Source organism: Nanorana parkeri, unplaced genomic scaffold (assembly GCF_000935625.1).
Source record: "Nanorana parkeri isolate BGI_ZX_2015 unplaced genomic scaffold, ASM93562v1 scaffold1539, whole genome shotgun sequence".
Lineage (NCBI taxonomy): Eukaryota > Metazoa > Chordata > Amphibia > Anura > Dicroglossidae > Nanorana > Nanorana parkeri.
Window position 1 is genome coordinate 133,092 of NW_017307807.1, and position 11,171 is coordinate 144,262.

Sequence of the window (11,171 nt, forward strand, 5' to 3'; positions counted from 1 at the left end):
GTCCCATTTGTCTGCAGGTACATTAGTGGGTCTGTCTGTACTCAATATTTGCCATAAGTCATCTTTGCTTATCAACATTTCAAGCTTGAACTTCCATAGCTGATAGTTGGTATTGTTGAGCTTTGCGATTGCAAACTTCATATCTGAACTGCTTGCCAACTTTCAGTAGCTTGGATGCGGCACTTGTTGACTTGCAGTGTTCTGTTTAGTGTCTGGGCCCATAACCTATTGGTTATGTGTTTAGATGAAGCACTGAGATCTTGAGGAATGCTGAAATAAGTTTTACTTGCTTAGGAGAATATTACATCAGAATACAGCATACAGAGAGAACTTCCTGTGTATCATAGATAAGCAAGAATAGAGACTAACATTGCACTACAGCGCCATCTACAGCTCAAAAGACATAACAGTACATTAGCATAAGCTGTTGTATTTCCAACATATACAGGTGAAACTCGAATAATTAGAATATCGTGCAAAGTTCATTTATTTCACTAATGCAACTTAAAAGGTGAAACTAATATATGAGATAGACTCATTACATGCAAAGCAAGATAGTTCAAGCCGTGATTTGTCATAATTGTGATGATTATGGCTTACAGCTCATGAAAACTCCAAGAACCCCAAATCCACAACCTCAAAAAAGTAGATTATTACATGCAATCAATAAAACAAGGATTGTACATAGAACAATATCGGACCTCTGAAAAGTACAAGCATGCATATGTACTCAGTACTTGGTTTGGGCCCCTTTTGCAGCACTTACTGCAATTACTTCTGCACGATATTCTAATTATTCGAGTTTCACCTGTATATGTTTAAATAAATGATGTTTCATTTAAAATGGATGAAGCAAATATGTATTTTCCTTAATTAAATTGTGGTACTCTCACTGTCAAGTGATTTCTCAAACAATGTTATTGCCATCACAGTTTCCAATTCCCACTTGATATGTTTTCCATTTATTAGAAAAAAATTCCCAGTAAAGCAGTGGACCATTTTCAGTTAAATTGGAGCACCAGAGAAGTAATGTCCCTATTCAATGAACATCAATGTTATACAGAAAACAAAACCACTTCCACATCTTTTTTCAGATTATTCAGAATATGTGCATTGGGATTCACGCTTTTTGAATCCCATTTATTTATAGCAATGAATGAGGGTCAGCAAAGCTTCATTTTATCCACTCAGCTAAAAACTTCGCAAAGTGAAAAGTCACTTAGTTTAGTGAAAGAGGTGAGGTTGCTCTGACTTCAGACGTCCAGTTGTGTGAGTACAAATCCTGTTTTTCCTTGCATATGGTTGGGTTTTTACTTTTCAACTTGTTTTATCCTATTCACTAAAGATACAATCAATACACTGAAAACTGTGGGTGGAAAAACGCATGTTACCTTCATTTTACATGCTTCCGAAAAAAGGGAGGGATCAAAAGGGGGTTATGGATGCATGTTACCTCTACCTCTATGCATTCCTCCAAAGTTGGAAAATACAGAGGCTTTTTTCTTTTTTTCCTTCTAGCCTCTGTATTTTCCAACTTTGGAGGAATGCGTACAGGTAACATGCATCCATAACCCCCTGTTGATCCCTCTCTTTTTTCAGAAGCATGTAAAATGGAGGTAACATGCGTTTTTTGGGGGAGGTTTTTCCCAGTTCCCAGTGTATTGCGGAAACATTTGTTTTGTTGGTTTTTTGTGGATGGGTGCTTCCTATTTTTACAGGAGATGATGTGCTTAGAAATCCCGCGATCGTACGATAATCGTGCAGTGTATGGAAGGCGTGCGACCGTTTCTACTGTAAGGTCGCATGTCTTCCGTCGAACAAGCAAGCTGGAAAACACGCTGGGAATCGTACGATTCTCAGCGAGTTAGTGGCCTGCTTGTTCGACAACTGCCCAACGGGCCGCTGTGCGCACGCTCACACTGCCCATTTGCGGTCATCGGAAGCTCGCCCCTCATTGCAGTCATCGCAAGCCCGCCCTTCAGTTATTTAAGTACTTTACAACCCTCGCAAGACAGAAGTCTTTCTCAATGGGGAGAAGCACTCTGGGCAGAGGCTTCTCCCAATTTAGAAACTGGTGATAGTAAATATTTTACTATCAACAGTTTCTGAATGAATGGGAAGCTTCTGCTTCCCATTCATTGAGTGCTGAGGCTGCAGAAAAAGAAATTGAGGACTCTGTGTCCTCAATTTCTTTTTCTAGTTCAAAAAGGAAATCCCTAATATTTCCCCAAAGCCACCCCAACAGTAAAAAAAATAAAATTATTAAAAAATAAATTAAAAAAATAATAAAATTATTTAAAAAATAAATATAAAATGTGTAAAAAGATAATAATTAACTAATAAAAAAAAAGCTCAACTTATTGCAGGGCCTACAAATTTAGTATCATCATCTTTTTATTCTACCGGGCCTGCGCTTTCAGAAAATATATGGTTTGGGGGTCTTTTACAAACCCCAGAAACGCAGCAGTTGAAAATCAAATCAATGGGAAAAATTACAAAAATGGTGTGGCCAGCTGAGGTGCAAAATGTTCCGGAGGGCTTGGCAGCTAAAGGGTTAAGTGTCTTTGTGGGTAGAAGGGCCCAGGCTATCAGATTAACCTTAAAGGAGAACTATGGGGTCAGTGTTTTTCCCCATAGTTCTCCTTAGGGTAACGGGAGGACACAAACTAGCGTCCTCCCGTTACCCTAAGCTCAGTATACCACGAGCTACAGCTCACGGTATACTGAGAGGCCGCAGCCGTAGCGGATCCCGACATCGACGTCGAGATCCCCCCAGCTGCGTGAGTGACAGCTGGCTCTGCCTCTAGATAGGCAGAGCTAGCTGTCACTCACGCAGCTGGGGGGATCTCGACGTCCATGTCGGGATCCGCTACGGCTGCGGCCTCTCAGGATACCGTGAGCTGTAGCTCGTGGGATACTGAGCTTAGGGTAACGGGAGGACACAAACTAGCGCCCTCCCGTTACCCTAAGGAGCACTATGGGGAAAAACACTGACCCCATAGTTCTCCTTTAAAGGTAATACTCCAATAATAACTTGAAATATGTGTTCATTGGAAATCCACTGTACTTTCCTTTTAACAGAGACATCACCTCAGTTTTATTGCAGGCAGTAACACAACAGGAACAAAACATGCATAGGAGCTATTGTCTGTAATCTTCACTGGTGGTTATGGCTCTCTCATAAAGCAAGTGTACTTTGACACTGCTTTGATACTAATTATACATATCAATTTACACTGATGGTAGAATCATTCTCATCAGTCCTTGACCCAGATAAGCCTACAACCAAGTAAATAATATGTAAACTTTAACCCTTACACGGCCAAGACATTTTTGCATACATGTTATAATCCACATTTTAGGCCTTATAATTACATAAAACCCCCAAGAGTTATATATTTCCTGAAAGCACAGACCCTGTAGGATAAAATGGTGGCAGTTGAAATTTTTTATTTTGCATGATATTAACGCAACTCTTTATTAACCCAACATTTCAGTAAAAATTACACTTAAGTTAATTTTAGTGCCCCAAAACACAATATTATACCCTTTTTTGTAAAATATGAATTTGTTTTGGTTATACCAAGTAAATAGATACCCAACATGTCAAAAAATTAGTGTGCCCGTGAAACGTCGACAAATATGGTACCCCAAATTGTCCATAGTCAATGCTTTAAAAGTCTATACAGGTCATCGGTTTAGAGGTAACCATGAATATTGGCCCTAGGATTAGTGCTCTCATTCTGGCGCACGTGCTGATATCTAACATATGTAGTGCAATCAACGATTTCATATGTAGGTGCACCCGACACGTATTTTACGTGATGGCATATTAGGTACAGGTATTAGATGACAGGTACTCTTTAAGGTGACATTAGGGGTCTATTAAACCCCTAGTGTCACCTTTCCCCTGCAAATAAGCTTGAATAGCTTCTTCCCTGGCTTTTCTAGCCTGGGAATAACAGCTGAGGAACCGGAAGTAACGCAATTAGCGTCGCTTCCGGCTCCACTCAGCGAGGAGAGGATTGGCAAGCGGATGTTCACCGGTATCTCTCCCCTCTGCCCTCCGACACCAATGATGTCAGCCCTGGGCCCTCATGAGGGGCAGTGGAGCCTGGGAAGCAAGGCATGGGGTGTTAGGCAGGGGGGCACAATTCATTAGCCCATGGAAGAGATCTGGTGGCAGCTCAGGCCCCTGAAGCGCTTCCAGTGTAAAGCCGACGGTCAGCTGAATACAGTCCCGGCGATAGCGATCTGTTTAGAGGGGCCCGCTGCTGGCAACATATGCCTTACAATGCTGACAGCGAAAGGGTTAATGTGTCCAGACTATGGGCATTATACTATTTATACATTCTTAACAAGCAGTGAAATCAATTTAAAACATACTCCCACTCGCCTCGATCGATTTAAAACATGCCCCCCAACTGGCGGGCTGCCAAGATCTGCTCTCATGGAAAAAAAAACTATAATTCCATTGTCAGTTTTGAACTTAAAAAAATTAAATTTCTCCACATTGCCCGTGGATGAATGTTTTACATTTTAGAAAGAAACCTGGGCACACCTAGGTTATGATGAGAAGAACATCCAAACTCCACTATTTTCCCCGTGCTGCTTCCAATTACTTCACACAATATGGAATAGTACTGTCTCCTTTTATATTAACCATTACCTTTTTTATTATGATTGTGATGATTATGATAATTACAACAGTCCTATATAATCTTGGTAAATAACAATCTAATTAGCGTTTGTGTTGCATAAATTAGCCTATTGGATTGCTTTCTGGCAGTTGCACATTGTATTGTAGATGATTTTCAGTAGCATAATAGCTTGAAAAAAAAAAAATTAGCATGGCTTGTAAAACTTGTAAACTGTTTTTGATGCTGTTATTGCCAGGTTCTTAGCAGGTATACAGGGCCTCTCTCTGAATATTTGCAGCATTAGGGATTGTAAAAAAAAAAAAGCTGTTTTAGACTCCATTCACACAGGAGCGGATGTCTGCGAGTATTCGGCCATACCGCTCTAAACATAAAAAACAATGCACTTTAATGTGCATTGTTCACACTTTTGCGGCGGCCATGCAGTACAAGTGCAATTTTTTTCAGATTCCGCACGTTCTTGGCTATAGTAATAGCAGCAAACCTGCAGAATCCGTGCAGATGAAAGATTTTAGTGCTTTTGTGCCGTGCGGTCTTTCCGCACGGAAAACGCAAACGCTATATGTGAATGGAGCCTAATACACATTTTTTCAACTGCTTTATGAACTATTAAAAGCTGAACTCTATTTTTATGCTTTGGATTTGATGTTTCATGGAAACTCAATAAAATGTTTTTTTCAAAAAAAAGCTGAACTCCAGCTGAACTTTTTTTCATCACTGCATTATTAATAAATGGTCGATTTAGATACCATTAACTATTACAAAATGTAACAAATGTCCGAAAACTAATTTTCTAACTGTGTATGCAAGGTTGTTTTCTGTAATTAGTATCGGACATACTGTAGCTTCAATCTTGTAATCTGTTAAAGATTAACTTTACCCACAACAAACACACCTTTAGAAATGTTTAGTAACGACAATCTACAAACACATACTTCTAGATAATTGCCGGCTTTGTACTTTTTGCATACCATATTTTGTTTCCTCCCCATTCTTCTAACAGTGCCCATTTTTACTAAGGGCAGTTGCTATATCTCCCTTTAGTTCCTGGAACTCTGGCACATGTGACTAGGACATGTGACCATGAACTCATGGAAGGAAAAGGCCTTTCCCCGAGATCTCTTGAGATTACCAATGAGCTTTCCCAGCATTGATCTGCTGATGTTCCCAGGATGCAATGCTTGGGCATGATTACATCACTTATGCCAAAGGGGACCAGACGGTAAAAAAAAAAAATTGTAAGTATGCTGCATGCAAGCTGCATGCTGATGTTGTTTTTAGTCAAAGGGGGTAAAGGTCCACTTTGATCAGCCTATTTAAATGAAGAGAAGAAGTCACTCTTCTGTTTGGCATTATTGTGTTCACCACCATGAATATGAACCAGAGAAAGTAAAGAATGTCAAAAGGAAAACCATACTTAGCTATTTGTGTCTTGATTTCCTCTTTGAGGAGCCCTGTCGGGTCATCATTGTTTTCTGCAGTGGCACAAAATCAGCAGGAGGAACCAGTTAGAGCTGCAAAGTACCCAGGAGATCCAAAATCCCAGTGTCAGTCCATTTCCCAGCAGACTTCAGGAGACTAGTTCCAGAAGAAAGAGTCAAGTTCAGCAGAACAGGCACTAGGAATAGTCTTTGTTTAGTAGTAAAAGTGGTTTAATTTAACTACTGTATACTTGTTCTCATTAAAAAAAAAATGCTGCTTACACATTATTTATTTTTTAATATTACTGGTTTGCTCTAAACTGAATTTTCCTCTAGAATGCAAGGGGCTATTAAAGTAGTACTAAAGGTTATGTTTTTTTTAATCTTAATGCATTAAAGTAAAAAACACTCCAGTACCCTTGCATGACTCCCACCCCCAAACACTTACCTAGGTCCAGGTCCACCGCCACCAGCTCCAAGATATCTGCGCTTCTTCCCCAAAGTTCCAGGTTGTAGAGAAGGGATCCCAAGGGCACAGAGGACAAGGCAGTGATAGTCTGCTGCAGCTGCCTGTCAAATCGTTATGAGGAGGGAAAAGGCAGGGGCGTAGCTTCCCGAGCACTGTGTGCATCAGTGGGCTCATTTTCCAGCTGGGAGAGCGCAGGCATGGGTGTCTCCTTTCCAAACTGCTAGGGAAAGGAGTTACCTGTAAATAGGAGGGGATGGTGGCGGTCTAAACATTTAAAAAAAAAAGCTCAGTAAGTAACTGCTGAGCTGAAAAGAAAAAAAAAAACAAAGGGTTTAATATCACTTTAACCCTGTCTGTACTGTGCTGACAAATCGTATTATCGATTATAAACTAGATTTAAACACTGTCCTAAAAAAGGGGTAAAGGTCTAGAAGCATTGTAGGAGAGAAATGTCCCTAGTCTTTCTATGGAGACAGACAGAGTTTCCTGTCACTTTGAAACTTTTTAGAGAAGCATGCAGTCTGGCTAAAGACCTGCTCAACAGAGATATCTGAAAGGTAAGAAATATTGTTTTTAGATATGCTGGGTGAATAGGAACACATAAGAAACATATAGTTGTTGTTTTTTTTATTAAATTTGGCAGCACAAGTGGAAATACATAAAGTAAATATATGCACAGAATTATACACAGCTCAAGAATTAAAAAAGAACAGAGAGGAAAAAAATTATCAACAGAATAAACCATAAATAAAGAGAACGGCAGTAAAAAAAGGGAAATCCCACACTTCTATGGAGATTTATTTTATCTTTAGTTATTTGTTATATTAAGATGCTTTTCAATAGTGATAATCCATTTTTATCAGTTCAAAAGTCAGACCTGAATAATAATTTACAGACTCTTGAATAGAAAAACGACTACCAACTTAATGTATGTAATGAGGTTAGGAACAGCATGCAGATACATTTATAAATTAACCAGTTATGGACCCTGGGCAAGCTACACCAACTCCAAAAAAACTTCACAGTGTGTGTAGTACGTTGAGTCCTTTTGCCACAATCACCTCCCCCCTCCCCCCTTCCCCCTGTTACTTTTGTATATACTCTAACTTACTGATTTAAGGGTTGAGCTTTGATCTACATCAGGGGCGGACTGACAACACATGGGGCCCCCGGGCAATACAAAATTATGGGGCTGCTTGTGCTCCACCCATATATAAGCCCCATCCACATCCAAAGGGCTGCTGTACGGTCTATTCACAATATTCACAATAGCCCGTACGGCTGGCTCCGCCCAGTTGTAATGACTGATCAGTATCCCAAATGATCTGGGGATGCTGATCTGTCATTAAACAATAACAAATGGGCGGAGCCGGCTGTGACGTCACAGCCGGCTTCACCCAGTTTTTATTTAGTGGCCCGGACCTACTAGAAGACTCTGGCAGGTGCCAGCCAATAGGAAACAGGATGTGCGTCTTTTTTTTTTCTTAAAAATATTTAAATTTTTTTTAATTTTCCTATTATTTTTTTACATTTTCTAAACAATTTTTCTACATTTTTTTTTCTCATTCATTTAACTTTTTTCTATTCTGCTCACTATCACGGAGGTACTGAGCAGAATAGCCAAGCCGAATGCCGCTCGTGACATTTGACCATTTACTTACTGCCATTCGGCCCCTATGAGAAAAGGGGTGAACGGCAGTCAACGAGCTGCTGGAGCTTCGGCTTAGCCGATCCAGATGTTGGATCGGCTAAGTCGAACTCCTTCTGCACTTCGGCTGACCGAAGGCAGCCGAGGTATGGCTGAAATCAGCCCTACAAGGTTGAAGTGAATAGCCAAACAGCGTTCAGCTCACTTCACTTCGGCTGGGTTATTCACCATAGCGTTTGCATTTCCATGCAGAAGAACGCACGGGACGCAAACGCTATATGTGAAACAACTGCAAGGATTCCACTCGTTTGCAGCTATTATAGCCACGAACGTGCAGAATCTGCTGGATTATCGCGCTTGCACTATTTTGTGGGCCGTGCGGTTTCGTACTGCGTGGTCCAGCAATAGTCTGGACAAAGCACATAAAAGTGCATTGTTTTTTCTCTTTAAAAGTGGCTCCGCTCAGATTCGGACAGCCGCTTCAGTGTGACTGGAGCTTTAACCCGCGCAACCCCCAAAATACTACAAACGCGATAATCCGTCAGATTTCACATGTTAGCTGCTATATAACGGCCGAAAACGAGCAGAATCCATGCAGTTCACATATAGCATTTGCGTCCCGTACGGTGAAAAAACGCATGGGAAACGCAGACGCTGTATGTGAATGGAGACTAAAAGGTTAAAATCTTCCCATTTACAGCTCATAGAAAAAAGTAATTAAATTCACTTACCAGCATTAGGGCTCCCGATCCCCAGATTCCAGTCGGGGTTTTTGTAGAACTTCAGTAGGGGGCCCAGGGCCAGATCTCAGTGGGGCCCCCTAGCATGAGGCTCTCGTGCCTCCGTCCACCCTCCGCAGTAGGTCTGCCCTCCGTCCACGGAGACACGCCTCCACCTCGGAGCTCTTCTCGGCCACGCCGCTGTAGGGGATGCGGCTCTGTTAAAGCGGCAATGGCAGTGTATAGTGGGCCCGGGAGGCGGGTGACACTGCCGTCGCCGCTTTAACAAACCCGCGTCCTCTTCCATGCAGGCTGACAAAGGCACTGGGGTCGGTGACTGGCCCCCTCTTTGGCTGCGGGCCCTCAGGCAGAGCACGACTGCCCGTATGGTCAGTCCACCCTTGATCTACATCTGATATCAGTTAAAGTGACATTAAACCCTCAGATTTTTTAACATAAACCAATACTGTAATGTGTGCCAATACTGTAATCCATGGTAGTTTCCCTTCTCTTTGCTGCTCTTCCTTTTAAATCCTCATGTCTTCTCATGCTTGGGGAGAACTTCCATTTGCAGCTCAGGGCCTCTTCCTGTAGTGCTGGCTCAGGTTTCAAACCAACACACAGACACCATGTAGCCATTCCAGAGACAAGGCAGTCTGCTGCAAAAAAGAAGTTCTGCCCAGCATGAGAACAGATACAGATTTAAAAGGAAGAGCAGCAAAGAGAAGGGAAACTACCATGGATTACAGTAAGGTACACATTACAGTATTGTTTTAGGTTAAAAAAATCTGAGGGTTTAATGTCACTTTAAATCAACCTTGACAAGGGAGAAAAAAAAAATTCCCCCAAATTTTGTTTCTATTTCCCCCCTGATTTACTCTGCTCAGCTTAGAAATGGTTAAGGTAAATAGAACTTAGTGAAATACACTCATCCCCATAATTAGAGGCAACATGTGACACTGCAGCTGTCACGCATCAACTCTATTGATCGAGAACTGATCGATCACATATCACTGATTGCTCAGTTCCCGATCATCTCCCTGTAGAGCATGGTGACTATCAGCCACTGCTCCCCACAAAGATTCTCCCCTCTCCGTTCTTCTAGCGCTGACTGGGGGGAGGGATGAGGAATAGGGTGGGCACAGGTGGCTCTGCCTCTAAAGAGGCAGAGCCAGATGTCAATCAGGCAGTGGGGTTGGATCCTGACAATATTGTCATGATCCATCCCAGCGGCAGCATGGCCTTGCACTGTCAACATATAGTGGGCAATAACCTGCTAAATGCTGAGTTCCGAAAAAGGTTGGGTCATAGTAGTTTTCTTTGAACTATTATTTTTAACTTTTGGGAAGTATCAACTAATAGATTAGCATGTAAGGAAAAAACATTCCATTTACAATTTTTGTGAGTGACGTTAAGATGAGCTTAGATAAGCACATAATGGATAGTCCTGTTATATGTGATGGTTTTTGATTATCTCTATATTTTTGGCAGTAATGCCATATATGGAGATATGACCCAATAACTGGAGAACATCTTAGGCCCTGTTCACACCTTTACATTTTGTCGCGCGTTCAACGCTTTATGAGCGCTCTACAAAACGTACAAACTTGAAAATCCCATTGTTTTCTATGGGTATGGTTCACACCTTTCCGTATTTCAGCCCGTCTGAACGCCCTACAAAACGGCCTACGCCCAAAGAAGTACATGTACTTCTTTGGGGCGTTTTGGTCTCGCGTTTCCATTGGGATACAGCCAAGTAGCCCTCGGAAATGCGCGTTTGTCGCGCGTTTTTACCGTGAATCGCGGTAAAAACGCGCGACAAACGCGCATATTCAATACGCCAAGGTGTGAACCCAGCCTAAAGCAAAGATTACAGAAAAAAGGGAAAAAATATTTATTTTTCAGGTGCCAAACAACACTATACCTCTATGAATAAGCCTTCGGGTGAAACATGTGAGAGGTTGTAGCTGGTTGGGGCTGTGCAGTGCTGGAACAACACTGTTATTAATTTTAAAAAGATTTCTGGCAATTATATCTTTAACAAACTAGTAAAAAGATCAGTGTTACTTTGTCTTGCATGGGTAAAGCATAGGTTCACTCTAAAATTATTCTTCCCAATTAGAGCGCTATTAATTTTAAAAATATTTCTGATATTGATGTCTTTAAAGGAGAACTATGGGGTCAGTGTTTTTCCCTATAGTTCTCCTTAGGGTAACGGGAGGACACAAACTAGCTCCCTCCCGTTACCCTAAGCTC